The sequence below is a fragment of the Pelodiscus sinensis genome, chromosome 2 (genome assembly GCF_052426305.1).
Source record: "Pelodiscus sinensis isolate ZL-2025 chromosome 2, ASM5242630v1, whole genome shotgun sequence".
In the NCBI taxonomy this organism is placed as follows: domain Eukaryota; kingdom Metazoa; phylum Chordata; order Testudines; family Trionychidae; genus Pelodiscus; species Pelodiscus sinensis.
Window position 1 is genome coordinate 22,742,405 of NC_143053.1, and position 14,332 is coordinate 22,756,736.

General features: G+C 44.0%; 1 long non-coding RNA gene across 1 annotated transcript in view; it reads right to left on the bottom strand.

Moving 5' to 3' along the window:
* Positions 1-14,332, bottom strand: part of LOC112543774 (uncharacterized) — a 60,094-nt gene that overhangs the window by 2,610 nt on the left and 43,152 nt on the right. The window contains exons 3-5 of the long non-coding RNA XR_012901236.2: positions 13,227-13,355; positions 295-358; positions 39-136 (exon numbers count right to left, since the gene is read on the bottom strand). This is a non-coding gene — a long non-coding RNA (uncharacterized LOC112543774). The remainder of the gene's footprint in view (positions 1-38; positions 137-294; positions 359-13,226; positions 13,356-14,332) is intronic.

The following is a 14,332-nucleotide window of genomic DNA, read 5'->3' on the forward strand; positions in this document are numbered from 1 at the left end:
TGCAGGTATGTCCTGTTACATAATAGTAGCAAATTTACCTGACTTCCAGGTTGAAATTTGACATGTAAATAAAGCAGCTCACTTTTGGTAATTTCAAACCTTGAAGAGCGCAAGATTTGTCCTGCTGCTTAAGGTACTGGAAAGGAAACAACAGACATGAATTTGATTGCTTGTATTAGGATAGCATCTAGGACCATAATTCTTGATTAGGTCCCCATTGTTCAGGTACAATTGATGGGAGCAGTGACAGTGCAGGTAGAATACTGAACTAGAATTTAGGAAAATATCACTGACCTTATGATCTGAGAAACAAATGGTCTGGTAGAAAGTCACTTGGCCTCTTACTGCCTCAGTTTCTCTGAAAAGACAGGACTATGCATCACTTTAAAGACTTAACAAGATGGTTTATTAGGTGATGAGCTTTCGATCAAATTGTGGAAGAAAATTGGCATGACCATATATACCAAAGGGATATAATCAAAAAAAGTGAACACATATAAAATTGACAAATCAGATTTTAGAACAGAGGGTGGAGAGCATGAGGGGGAGAGGTTAGTGTCTGAGATAACATTAGGGGTGATAATTGGTGATAATTGGGGAAGCTATCTTTGTAATGGGTAAGGTAGTTATGGGTAAGGTCTCTGGGTATGTCTAAACTACATCCCTTATTAGACACTTTGAAACTGCAAATTAAGCTGGGATTTAAATTTCCCACACTTCATTTGCATAATGGCAGCCACGGTTTTTTTCAAAAAGGGGCTTTTCGAAAGAGAAACTGCCGTTTAGACGGATATCTATAGAAAATAAAACCCTTTTTCGAAAGATCCTATACTCATTTTTTGAAGAGTACAGGATCTTTCGAAAAAGTCTATTTTCGAAAGAACAGCGTCTAGACTGTGGTTTTACTTTTGAAAGAGCGCTTTTTTGAAAGCGTGCCATGACATGATTATGCAAATGAAGCACGGGCAATTCAAATCCTGGCTTCATTTGCAATTTCGAAGTGCCTAATTTACATACCTCTTGTCGAAAGAGGGATGTAATGTAGACACCCCCTAGATGAGGAAAGTCCGATATTTCCCTCTTTAGATGATTTGAGATTTACAGATGAGCAATACTATAGAATAGCTAGTTATTAGGTACTCCACAGACAAGTATTAAAGATTGCTTTCTAGGACAGGTACTCATTCTTATGCTGGCACTCATGTCTGTAATCTATTCCAAAATCTACTCTTGTGTGACCTTGGGCAGTTGTACCTTTCAGAGCTCTGGGAAGAGCTGGAGCTTACCACCTTTGCAAATCAGGGTGCACCTCTCTGTGCCTCAGTTTCCCCATCATAACAGGAAAGTTACAAGACAATTTAATGTTTGAGGTAGAACTGATCAAAAAATTATTTAAAGATCTTTTGAAAATGTTCATGGAAAATTATAATTTTCAACTGCTATTAGGACCAGAAATGAAGTTTTCTGTAAAAATGATTGGGTATCGGCAAAAGTCAGTTGTCCTGACACCCATAATTCTTTTTTACCAAAAATATGTTTGAAAACCAAATACATCCTAGTTTCAGTTTTTCAGGCAAAATTTATATTTCTATGGAACACTGCAGTTAAAACAAGTTTTTGGTTTTAAATTGCTTGTGAAAAAATTGAATTTTTACCAGCTCTGTTGTGAGATATCTAGATTCTATGAATTCCATTTAAAAAAACCCTTCTGTACAATACAATTAAAGTCTCTTGAAATCACATGGACTGGCTAGACAGATACAGATCATGTATATATAGTATAAACTAGTCTGTCCTGTCCAATCTATTGTGCCTACAAGCCATTCCCAGAGCTGAACCCAGTTCGCTCTAGAACAAGCATTTGCTTCCATCCCTATGATTCTAAGACCTAGGAGATCTCAGTGGTAACATGGAAGAAGAAGCCTTCATGTTGTAATTGCTGCAGGCCTGTATGCAGGAATTTCTAGGGCGGGTGCTTTCTTTTTTGTAAATGAGGACTGCAAGGGAGTGAACGTACCCTTCATGGCTCCCCCAGGTAAACAGCCTTCCCCGGGCTGGTCAGAGCATAGGGGGACGGGGGGAGCGGGGAGGAGGCTTGGGCAGCATGCTTACTTAGGGGGCAATGGGGAGTGCTTTCACACCCTTTGCACGCCCCCTCTGTATGGGCCTATAGTGCACTTAGTTTTGGCCAGAAATCAGAATTATTTCAGAAGAGAATATCTTATTTAGCACAACTTTCTAAACAAGAAAACAATTGCCAGGCATTTTCTGCTCAAAAGGAGTTCCACTGTTTGAGCTATGGCAAGTCAGCATATTGCAATTTCTTTTAGGATTATCAGTGGAAAGAGCGGGGTGGATAGTTTTCTGGGGGAAACTTGCCCAGTTCCTGCCATATGTGCCATGCATCTGGACCCCAGCATGCTCAGGAGCACTGAATAACTTCAGTGCTGCTAGGCATGAATTCAGGGTGGCAGCTCATTTTCAGCTTTCTGTAGGATTGTGGCCTTTATTTGTTTCCATTAATTTCACTGAGGCTGTGTCTTTTCCGGAAAAACTTGCCAGCTGTCTACACTGGCTGCTTGAATTTCTGCAAAAACACTGACTTCCTACTGTAAGAAATCAGTGCTTTTTGCGGAAATACTATGCTGCTCCTGTTCGGGCAAAAGTCCCTTTTGCGCAAAACTTTTGCGCAAAAGGGCCAGTGTAGACAGCTGAGATTTGTTTTGCGCAAAAGCGCATCTAGATTGGCCACGGACACTTTCACGCAAAAAGTGCTTTTGCGGAAAAGCGTCCGTGCCAATCTAGACGCTCTTTTCCGAAAAATCATGCCAGTCTAGACGTAGCCTGAGTGTGTTCTGGATGGATATGCAGGTCACATTTGCAATATAAGACCCAGTTCTCTTTGTCTTTTCATGGAATGTAGATTTCCGCTGGACTTACTTGAAAGCAGAATTGGAACCATGCCACAGGAATTGATTCTGCTTCCACTGAAATCAATAGCAGTTTTTTCACTAATTTCCACAGGAGCTGGCTTGGGTTCACAGTTTGTATTTAATCACTGGAGCCCTGATCCTGCAAAGTGCCATGTACCTTCACAGAGTGCTAATGCCTTCAGTTTCCATTCATGTCACTAGAAACAGGCTCCTCAGCAACTTGTAAGATTGGGCCGAGCCAGCTCTTGTGGGGAGTAGCACCCTGCATGAAATCATGAGTAACTTCACGTCTTGAAATACAGAGATGTTGCATCAGAAAGCCCGCCAATGTGGGAGGGAGCAAAGGGAGCCATTGCCCCGGGACCCGACAATTCCCTGGTCACTATGCTGCTACTGCAGGAGCACTGACAGCCTGCGTGGGCCCCTGGGTGAGGTGAGACCCCTGAAGGGGTGGAGTCTTGGGCAGAAGGGGACTTGGGCAGCATGTCCTGAGCACTGCTCAGAGCCCAACACATTGGCCCCCAGGCAGCCCTCGGCACTTAGGCAATGATTTTAAAAGCCAGGGGCTCTGGCTACTGCTGTTGCTGTGGTAGCACTGGGAGGCCCAGGCCCCTTTGAAGCACCAGGCCCCGGGGCAGTTGCTTCCTTTGCCTCCCCCAGTTGGCCCCAGACCCTTTAATTCACTGCCAGAGTGCCTCACAGTGCACTTCGGGTGGCTCTTGGGACTGTGGGGGGCCAATATGATGTGCTCCAGGCAGTGCTAAGAGATGGTTGACTCCAGCCCTGCCCTGTCCGGGAGTACGGAGCTGGTTTCCCCTCCCCTGCCTAGCATGGCTGTCAGCTCCCCTGCATCAGGTTAGCTAAATTGGTTCTAAATCACGCTTTTCATTAGGCTAAGGGGATTTCGGGGTGTACCAAATCTAAGGGTTTGTCTATAAACTTTGGTTGCACTTAAAGTGTGATTTTAAACTGATTTCATTAAACCTGTGCAAAAGCTGAATAAACACTAATTTCAAGTTGAATCTTGCAGCAAGATTCACTTCAGTTTAGCTTAAGTTGATTAGGAAAAAGCTAAATCAAAATAAATCCTGATGTATATTAAGGAGCTCTGTCATCTTTTGGCAGTGCTGGTTTTCATGTGTCTACACCTAAATTTGATGTAAACCCAGCCTGACCAAACAAAACCGCTTTCCCAAACTACTCTAGTCCACAGCTAATAAGCACAGCAGAGAAAAAGTTCAGTCAGACCTCTAGATAGTTCTCTGAATGTCCAGAAATCTGTTAGCTGCTTCTAGTCCTCCTAGCTCCAGTCTTTAGCTGACTCCCCACAATTTTTCTCCAAGACCACATGACAGTGGAAAGGAGGCATCAACTGGATTTTAATTTCCCCAGAGTAGAGGAGTCCCCTGAGCCCAGTCCTAGGTCCAGAGAGGTGCACGGGTGAGGGTCAACCTACCTGGCAGCCATTTTACTCTCTCTCTCATCTAGTGATATAAAATCCCAGTTAATCGGTTAAAGCTTAGGTTTAACTGGCTAAGCAGGGTTCTACTCCTGCCCCACACATGGGGGGACCAGCAATTCAGGGGGGCAGCTTCTGCTCCTGGCCCTATCCAACTCCTGTTTTCACCTCCCTTGCACATTGGTGGCTGGCTTCTATTCCCAGCTCACCCTCCTTCCCCCCACATGGGGGGCCTTCTGGATTCTGACCCCTGCGGGGCTGGAGCAGCCCTCTACCCTTGGCAGGCCATGGGCAGGTGCTGCTCCTGGGTACCAGTTAACCAGTGCCCAGTAAGCATCATCCAATAAGGATGATGCTAACCAGATAACTGCTTAACTGCTTACCCATTCACATCCCTGATTTGGCTGCTTCTGCAGCTGCTCCTACATATAGTTGGTTCAGACCTGTTCCAGGACTAAAAAACACCACCACTACCATTCACATGGTCTCCCTTATTGGTGTTATAAGTAGAAGAGACCATAAAGTGAAGAGATGTGGAGAATAAACTTTCCTCTTACTCCTTTAAGCAAGTGTGCCAGGTCAGGGTTGAGATGTATGTATGGATTGGACTGGATGGAAAATCTGTAAGCTGTCATTTTCCCTGTGCCTTTTGAGTAATCTTTGTACTGCTCTGGTCATGCTAATAATGGCTGGAAACCAATATTCATATTTCTTTTGCTGCTTTGAAGTCTATATCACGCTATCACTGTAGAATCTAAGACACAGTGTGGGCTATATAAATAAATAAATTAAACAGATAGATTTCAAAGTTTCTATGGAAATATGGATGTTGTTTGCAGGAATGATTATTTCCGTAATTGTTGTGGAAACAATCTATCATCAATACCACGCTGTGGTGTGTTTGTAAAAGTTGACAAAAGCACTAGTCTGGGAATGCATGTTATGAACTAGTGATTAATGAAACCCCTTTCTCTGCACTCCGAAATATCTTTCTTTTGGCTTTTGAAAGAATTCACTGATGACAGGAACAATTTTAGACCACTTTAGACCATATTCTTTGTCAGCTTCAATGAGTGAGAATTGTATCTAATTTTCTCAGTCCTATAGGCAGAATAAAAATAATTATCTCTGCAATTTTTTTCCTGCCTGCAACTTTTATTTGACTCTGATGTCAAAGTGTGTCATCAGGTGCTACTCTGAGCAATTAGGCAGATACTGTCAACATGCGCTAGGGCACCTGCATCTCTGTTTTCTATCCACCTTCTTGAACCTATTTGTTTCCATCCGTGCTACCTGCTAAGTGTAAAACTAGTCTTAACTGCTTGTTGTAATTAAAGATTATATTTTGTAAGAGTCGGCAGGATGTCCTACATAGATCCCAGCACCAGTAATTACATTCTACCTACCTGAATTGGCCCTGCAGTTTCACTGGAATTGTTAACTTTCATTCCCTGCTCAAACTCTTTTCTACCATAGTACCAACAGTAAACAGCTGTGTTCCACCTGAGAAATGGCTCCATTTCAGCAGCTGCTGAAATGATGCCTGCATTTGTAAAAATGAGACATCCTGTAGCATCTTAAAGACTAGCAGACTTGTTAGGGCAAAACCCAGTTCATCAGCTGAACTGGAGTAGAAATGATGGAAGCAAGGGTATATATAAGGAAGAAGTTGCTAGTGTTAATGAAGATAATCCCAAACTCAACTCATCTGAAGAAGTGGGTTCTGCCCACAAAAGCTCATGATACTATATTTATATATTTGATAGTTTCTAAGGTGCCACAGGATGACTTGTTGTTTTTAAAGCTATAGACCAATCCCAGAGAAGCAGCCATGTCAATCAACTAACGTTTGTGAAATGCTTTTCCTGGAATCTATTGAGATTCCTGGTATTAAATCATCTTCCTCCACAGCTACCCCTAATGTCTTAGATGTTGATAGCAAAAGGGGGCTGGAATGATCATGTCAGGTACTTCAGCATCCTAAACTAACTGTAAAGGATCCTCTACAGAAGGGCTACTCAACTTTGGAAGCCCCGGGAGCCACAATGATACTCACAGCACACGCCGAGGGCTGCAACTTAAGTGTGGTTGCATATATATGCAAATAGCTTCTTTCACACTGTCAGGAATGAATACAAAGATTAAAGGAAGACTACACAAGATGCAGGCCCCATTTAAGTCAGTTCTGCTGATACAGCTGGTCCCCAAGTTATTAACGCATCGACTTACAAACGTTCGTATTTACAACCAACCTCCTATACAGCCGGAACCTGAGTTACAAATGAAATCCGCACCTATGAACAGCGTGGCCATACATCAGTGAATGTAATCCGACTTATGAACAGATAGAGTTATGACCTAGTGTTTGGTACGTAACTCATTCGTAAGTTGGGGACCAGCTGTATTAATAAAATGCAATGTTTACACAACTTCCACCCATATGACAGCACTTTTAATGAGCAGTCCAGGAATTTAACCATTAAAACACATCTCAACAGAAGACGATTATATTGACTCGCCATTGTGGAGCGTGTTCCCAGTGTGTACAAGTGCAGACCCCAGTTAGCCTACTTGTGCCTTTATTTACCTTCCGTCACCCAAGCAGGTACAAGAGTCCGACCCATGCCAAGTCTCCTCGTCTTAGTCCTCTCTCGTGTTCCACTTCATGGGCCAGCCTGACCCAAATGCACCCAGGGCTTCTCATACTGCCTCTGGCAGCAGGGAGAGGGGGGTCCGGGCCCACCCTCACTCACAGACCCCAGCACAGGGCCCTAAGGATGTGGACCTAGTTAGGTCCAGTCCGGCTGGCGGGGCTTCCCACCAAAATGTGCCAGCTTGTGGGCCATAATGCCCTGCCCTGGGCTGCTTCCTCTCCCCTTACCTGGTCCATCGACTGGACCATGCTGGGGGGCCTGCCTTGCCCTAGTCCCTTCTGGGTCTTGCCGGGGTTACTTCGGGGAGTCCTCCGGGAGGTGCAACCCCACGGTGCCTCCTCCCCTTCTCCGGTCTTGCCGTCCCCCCTGTTCTCTGTGAATGCTGGCTCCTTTTGAATCCTGGCACCCTGGCGTTGTGCCAGGGCACCTCCTCTCCCAGCTGTTGTGCAGCGCAAGAGCACACCACGCACGCTCCGTCTGCGCTCCACCCCCACTCCCTCTTGGCCAGGGCCGGGGAGTTTAAAGCGTGGCGTGGCGGAGTTCCACCCAGGGTGGCACACGGGTGTCTCGCACCTACTCTCCCTGCATCCTGCCGTGCCCCATACATGGCCTGCGCCGGGAACTTGAAGTGTGGGGCTGCGGCGCCCCATCACACAGTGGAAGCCATGTTCAAAGTATCCCACCTGCAGGCTGTGCATTGAGCCCCGCGTAAACCCAAACTGCACTGCAGACTGCAAACAAACGCATGTGGCCCATGGACCTCGTGTTGAGTAGGCCTGCTCTACAGTCAGCAGTATTTTAACTAGATGCAGGATTAGGAAAGGCTGATAAAGACATGTCACTGTTGAAATTGAATACCCATTAAATTGTTCACCTAAAGCATAACATGACTAGGCCTGAACAGTTTGCCAAGCCTGTGGCTGAGGTACCACCATGAAATCTGCTGGAAGTCAGTCAGTGTAGCCCAGAGTGGGTAGCAACATGCCACTTTGGAAACCTGTGCTAGTGGGGCTCCTAGAGAACACAAACAGAACTTACAGCTGCCTACCTTGGCAGAAGGTGGTGGCAGCTCTGTCTGCCCCTCTCCTTGGGGGTGAATTAAAACCTTCTGTCTGTTGCTAAGAAATGAACACTCTATGGAACAAGTCAACTAAAAGCAGTGGAAGGTGGTATGTATATGTGTGTGTGTGGATGGAGACAGGTGACTCTTTGATCCAGTCAGACTGCAAAATATGCAATATTGGGAGCCTATGCCCCAACATGGTCTGGGTGAACCATAAAACAATATGGCTCTGGAAAGACTGTATTATAAAAGACTAGAAGGTAGATGAACTCTTACGCACAGAGTCCTATCTTAATTAACGTACCATTTCCCCGCATGCCACCAAACCACGGAGAGAAAGGGGCTTAAAGCTTCTTCTACACCATAAATTTTATTCCATATATGCTAAAATGAGACTTTAAACTGATAAAGTTACATCAGTAAACCTCAATGTGGTGACAGTCATAGTTGTGTAAGTGGTGAGGCCTTTTCTTTTCCCTGTTTATGGTTTAGCCGCATGTTGCACAGGAAAGCTAATCCAGAAAAAGACACTCTTCTGCCCGAGTAAGAGTGACCCCCAGCAGGTTATACTCTATGGTGTAACTGGTAAATCTCTGCCATGTAGACAAGCCCCAGGACAAGTGTTTTACTGGGCTAGGAATACTACAGAAGGAAAACTTTCCCTAGTGTGAATGCACCGTATACGAGCAAAGCTGCACTGTATTGATAGAGTAAAACTGTGCCCTATGAGTAAAATAAGCTATACTAGAAAAACCTGGGCTTTGCCACTGTAACTGAGGGTACGTCTAGACTACATGCCTCTGGCGACAGAGGCATGTAGATTAGGCTACCCGACACAGTAAAATGAAGCGGCGATTTAAATAATCGCCGCTTCATTTAAATTTACATGGCTGCCGCGCTGAGCCGACAAACAGCTGATCAGCTGTTTGTCGGCTCAGCGCGATAGTCTGGACGCTCCCCTGCCGACATCAAAGGTATTTGTCGACCTCCCAGGTATGCCTCCTGGGTTGAGGCTTACCTGGGTGGTCGACAAATACCTTTGATGTCGGCAGGGGAGCGTCCAGACTATCGCGCTGAGCCGACAAACAGCTGATCAGCTGTTTGTCGGCTCAGCGCGGCAGCCATGTAAATTTAAATGAAGCGGCGATTATTTAAATCGCCGCTTCATTTTACTGTGTCGGGTAGCCTAATCTACATGCCTCTGTCACCAGAGGCATGTAGTCTAGACGTACCCTAGGTCTATATTAGGGGTTTCTTCTGCCAACACAGTTACGTCAGCCAAGATCACTCCTCTTCACACACCTACCAGACATAGCTATGCCATCAGAAGGCTGTAGTGTACACCTAACCTTAGTCATTTCAAACTAGAGTGCACCAGGCAACACTTGCAAGGGGGAGGAATAGAGAATGTTCTAGTCAGGCCCACAGATGGGGGGAGGCAAAGGGGACAAGTGCCCTGAGGCCCTGCAATTGTGGCTGCTATTACAACAGTGGCGGCTGGAACCCTGGACCCTTTAAATTGCCACTGGAGCCCTATGCGGCACGCTCTTTGCAGCTCTGAGGGCTGCCAGGGGGACAAGTCGCAGTACAGTCCAGGTGGCGAAGAGGGCTGGCTGCCCCAGGACCATCCTTTCCACTTGAGGCCTTGCCCCTTCCAGCAGCATGGAGCAGCCCCTTTACCCAGGTGTCCAGCATGTCATCTCCCCCCCGCCCCTCCCCGGTTCGAGTCTCCCTCATATCATAATGCTATGATTCTATGACTTAAATTCCAAAACATTTGTGGTCCCTACACTTTATGATCTTCTCTCTGGAAAGCATTTTGCAGTACTGAAGAGGCTGTCCAAGGCTACATCTACACTGGGAAGGTCTGGCAACTTTAGCATCACACAATGACATCTGATGTCAAAACACTGTGGTGTTAGACAGCGATAGTGAATCAATGATTCTGAATTTCTCCTGCAGAACAAACTGAAGAGTTACCTTGTCTAAATCCACTTAACCATTAATATCACAGAATGTCCAGGTCTCTGGCTGCATATGGCAAAAAGCTTTGCTGACTCAGGGTATATCTACACTACGGAGTTTTGTTGATAAATCTTATGTCGACACCCAAAAGTTGACAAAACAAAAATCACAGGAGAGATCTCCCTATTAGGCACATGGGTTATGTGCACACTTGCTCTCTGTCAACAGATCATGTTCAAATCAGGGACACCATAATCAACAGTGTAAGTAATTCACTACGGGTATGTATGTCAGAGTGCAGTGTTGTGAGAAGGCCGAGCTGATCTCTGTGCTTCATAGGAGGCTGTAGGAGAACTCAGAGGAAATCCCAAGCTTCCAGGGGCATGAACAGCTCAGTAAGCTCTTCTTGCTGAAGAATGTCAAAGCAGCACAGCATCTGCCCCCCTCTCCTACAGCAGCAGTCTGCCTGCCATTGTGTTCCTAGTGCAGATCAGAACAGGAGTAGTCCAATGATTTGTTCTTTGTTACCCAAAGGGAGCGGCTCACTCAGCTGTCAAATACTTCCTGGAGCTTTGAAAGAGGAAGGGTGCATGTCTGCAGGGCAGCAGAGATCACAAAACACTGAGCACAGCCACCAAAGCAGGCATTATGGCATACTGGCAGAAGCCAGTTCTGTCGACAAGACAAACAGCAGAGTCTGACTCTTTGATGACAATAAAAGTAAGGGAAAAGAAAAAAGTCTCTGGTAGGGGTGGATGTTTTTGTCACCAAAACTAGTTGTTTTTCCCAACAAAAGTCACATTGCAACGCAACCTGAATGCTCTCACTGTTTGGTTAACAATAGGAAGTTTTTGACTACAAAAGTTGGTAGTGTAGACAAAGACGCAATTAGAGTTAAGGTTTGTAAATATATATCAATTGCCAAGGGCAGAGTGGAGAACAAAGAGTACTTTAGCTTTCTCAGAAAGAACAAACACTCTAGACAACTTGGAAATTCAAAATTACCTCCCTCTGGCAGCCCAGATATCTAAACATTGCTTCTTATGTCTCTGTTTGCATAGTAATCTACTTGATGGTTTAGCCAGGCTGCTTTTGTTTTTCTTATGCTAATCATTTACCTCAGCTCCCTTTTAATCTTGTCCTGGTAGATTCCCTCAGATCTTCCACAAATGTTTTGTGATTACTAGTGAATCTCACAAATCTTTCGTTACTTTGCCCAAAAACGTTCTGGAAAAAGTGTGTGCTAAAAAGTTTAGACCTAGGAACTAGCTTCTACTGCAGAGGAATCTGTGTCAAGTAGCTGTGAAGGTTGACTATGGAAGGGAGGTGTGGCTAATCATGCACAACTCATCCTGCATTTTGGAAAATGGGATTTTAAATTCGAGAGAGTAAAAAGGGCTTTTACCTTTTAATATCAAACTCCGCTTAGATGTTAAGCTCCTTGGGTCAGGGACTATCTTTTTGTTCAGTGTTTACCTAGCAAAATGGGATCCTCATCTATGACTGGGTCTACTTGGAACTGTGACAATACAAATAATGCACAATAATAATTTACTTTCAAATATTTGTGTTATTCCTTCTGTCCACGTTTTCTACAAGATGTTGAGTGAAAGGTCAAAAGGAAGTAAAAAGATATTGCCAAAATGGAGATTGTTTGTGGTAAATCTGTGGAATTTGTTTTCCACATGGCCTGTCAATCTGGAGCAGATTAGCTCTGTAGCAATGGATGCCCCTGTGCTCCCCTCCATACCTCTGCTGACCAGACACTTCTTCCTTCCCCTTTAGGTTGACTAGTGCTCAGGGAGCAGTCTTTAGGGAGATATTCAAGAAAGTTATTCTGAATTAACTTTTAAAGTGGATTAGTTAAATTGTATTAACCCCCCATGTCGTCACTCCTAAAGCGTTTTGAATTCAGTTTAGTTTAAATCATGTTCAAAGAGCTTTAAGCTAAACTGAATTAAGGTTATGTTAATTCTAAATGAGGGTTTTCACACAAGGATTTAATGCAGTTTAATTAACCCAATTTTAATTGAAAACTTTAATTCAGATTATTTTTCCTGCATGTTCCAGTGTAGACAAGCATAATTTACTTTAAAATTAATTTGAATTAATTTTCCTGAATAGTCACATGTAGACAGGCTATCACTCAAGAGAGCACAGGAACTATAATTGTTCCAGCCCTTCTGGGTGGGGAGACAAAAAGGAAAGAAGATCCTATCTCTGTCTCTTCTCTTTGATCTTCTGTACAGCAGCTGGCTCCAATCTGGCCCTTTACTTCTTTTGTGAGACGGTGGCTATCTGAACCTTTAATTTCAGCTCTTCCCTCAGAAATGTTTCCATTATTTCTTCCAACATTTGATCTATTAGGACTTAAGTGAAAGGTCAATTTTTAAATTTTTTTTTAAATAGCATTTACCAAAAGGCATCTTATTGTAGCTCAGAAGGGCTTTTCCTCCACCATCCAGCTGCATCATGCAGCAACTCCAACTGGCAGTTAGGACTGTAGTGTCATTAAACCTTGTTTACATTGAATCAGTGCTTTTGTTTAACTGGAAATTAGAAGAGATGATTCTCTTAAATTCATTTTACAGTTATGGAGGACCAACAGGACATTAAATTTACATGTGCTAGGTCAAAAGGGACACAGATAACAAGAAACACATTGAGCAGTCTTGTGACACCTTACAAGACCACTCATTGTTTTTTAAGTTACAGACTAACATGGCTACCCATCTAAGAAATACACTGAAACATTCCCCTTTTCTTCCCCCTCCCCAATTCACACGTGCACACATAATAAAATTCAGTTAAAAAAAACCATATTTTAATAAACCAGGCTAACAGTTGGTTTGATGTTTCAATTAGTGGTGCATGTGCAGCACAGTTTGCATATGTAATTATCTGGAAAAACATTTCCAAGATTCACTATGAGGTCCTTGCAAATCACCCTTGAACATAAACAGGATTGGCTTCAATGGGAGTTTTGCCTTAGTAAGGAATGAAGGAACTGTCCCTTTGTTTTGTTAGAGTAAATTTATATGGGAAATCAAATCATTTTTCTAATGTGGTGTTTGTTGTAATATGCAGATATTGTATGAAACATTTACTGCTTTTAATATTTGTATTTTATCTATATACTCTAACTAGCGCACCATGGGCTGTAAGACTTTTTGCCAAGACATCCAGTATTTCTGTAGGGGACTTTGCTTCAGATCTGTGTGATTTACGCAGTACTTTTTCTTCTAGTGGGTCCTGCTCATCTAATTTAAATCCAGATATTGCTGTAAGACACAAGAAAGGTCATAAACATGGCTTTTAGATTATTAACATTTGCTATTGCTACTGTTGGGGAGGCAGATTTCACAGAAACACAAAATTCCTGCCTGCTGAGCTGCACTCCAGAGTCCTACGTATTTCAGCAAACGACCCTATGCAGATAGGGTTGCCAGATGGTTTACCCAAAAATACCAAACCCTCCCGCAAAACAAAACACCGAGGAAAAAAGGGGAGACCAAAGTTGTTGAGCAAAAAAAATACAAAAAATAAAGCAGCATTAAAACAGCATGGCCCCTTTAAGAAAAGTCTTTAGGCTTTTTGCCGGCAGCCATCTTGTTTTCTTGATTGGAGCCAGAAGGCAGCTTTCCTGCAGAAGATTAAAGGCCTCTATCTCTCTGACAGGTAAGCGTAAGCAGTAGCAGTACAATTGTCCTCATCAGACTCCTCAATGCTGACACCAAGGGTATGTCTAGACTACATGGCTCTGTCGATGGAGCCATGTAAACTAGTTTACCTGGCATAGGCAAAGAAGCGGGGATTTAAATAATCCCAGTTTCATTAAAATAAATATGGCTGCTGCTCTGTGCCGACGATCAGCTGATCCGGCACAGCGCGGTAGTCTAGACGCAGATCGGTCGGCTGGGGAAGCCTTTGCCGACCAATCTCTTATGCCTCGTGAAATGAGGCTTACGGGATCTGTCAGCAAAGGCTTTCCCAGCCAACCGATCCACGTATAGACTACCGCGCTGTGCCGGATCAGCTGATCGGCGGCACAGTGCAGCTGCCATGTTTATTTTAATGAAGCAGGGATTATTTAAATCCCCGCTTCTTTGCCTATGCCGGGTAAACTAGTTTACATGGCTCCGTTGACGGAGCCATGTAGTCTAGACATACCCCAAGAGACCACATCTAGCAGGAACAAGATAGTTCCACTTTCATGTTCATCCTTAGTCTGGCTTTCAACAAAGAGAAATGGGAGTCA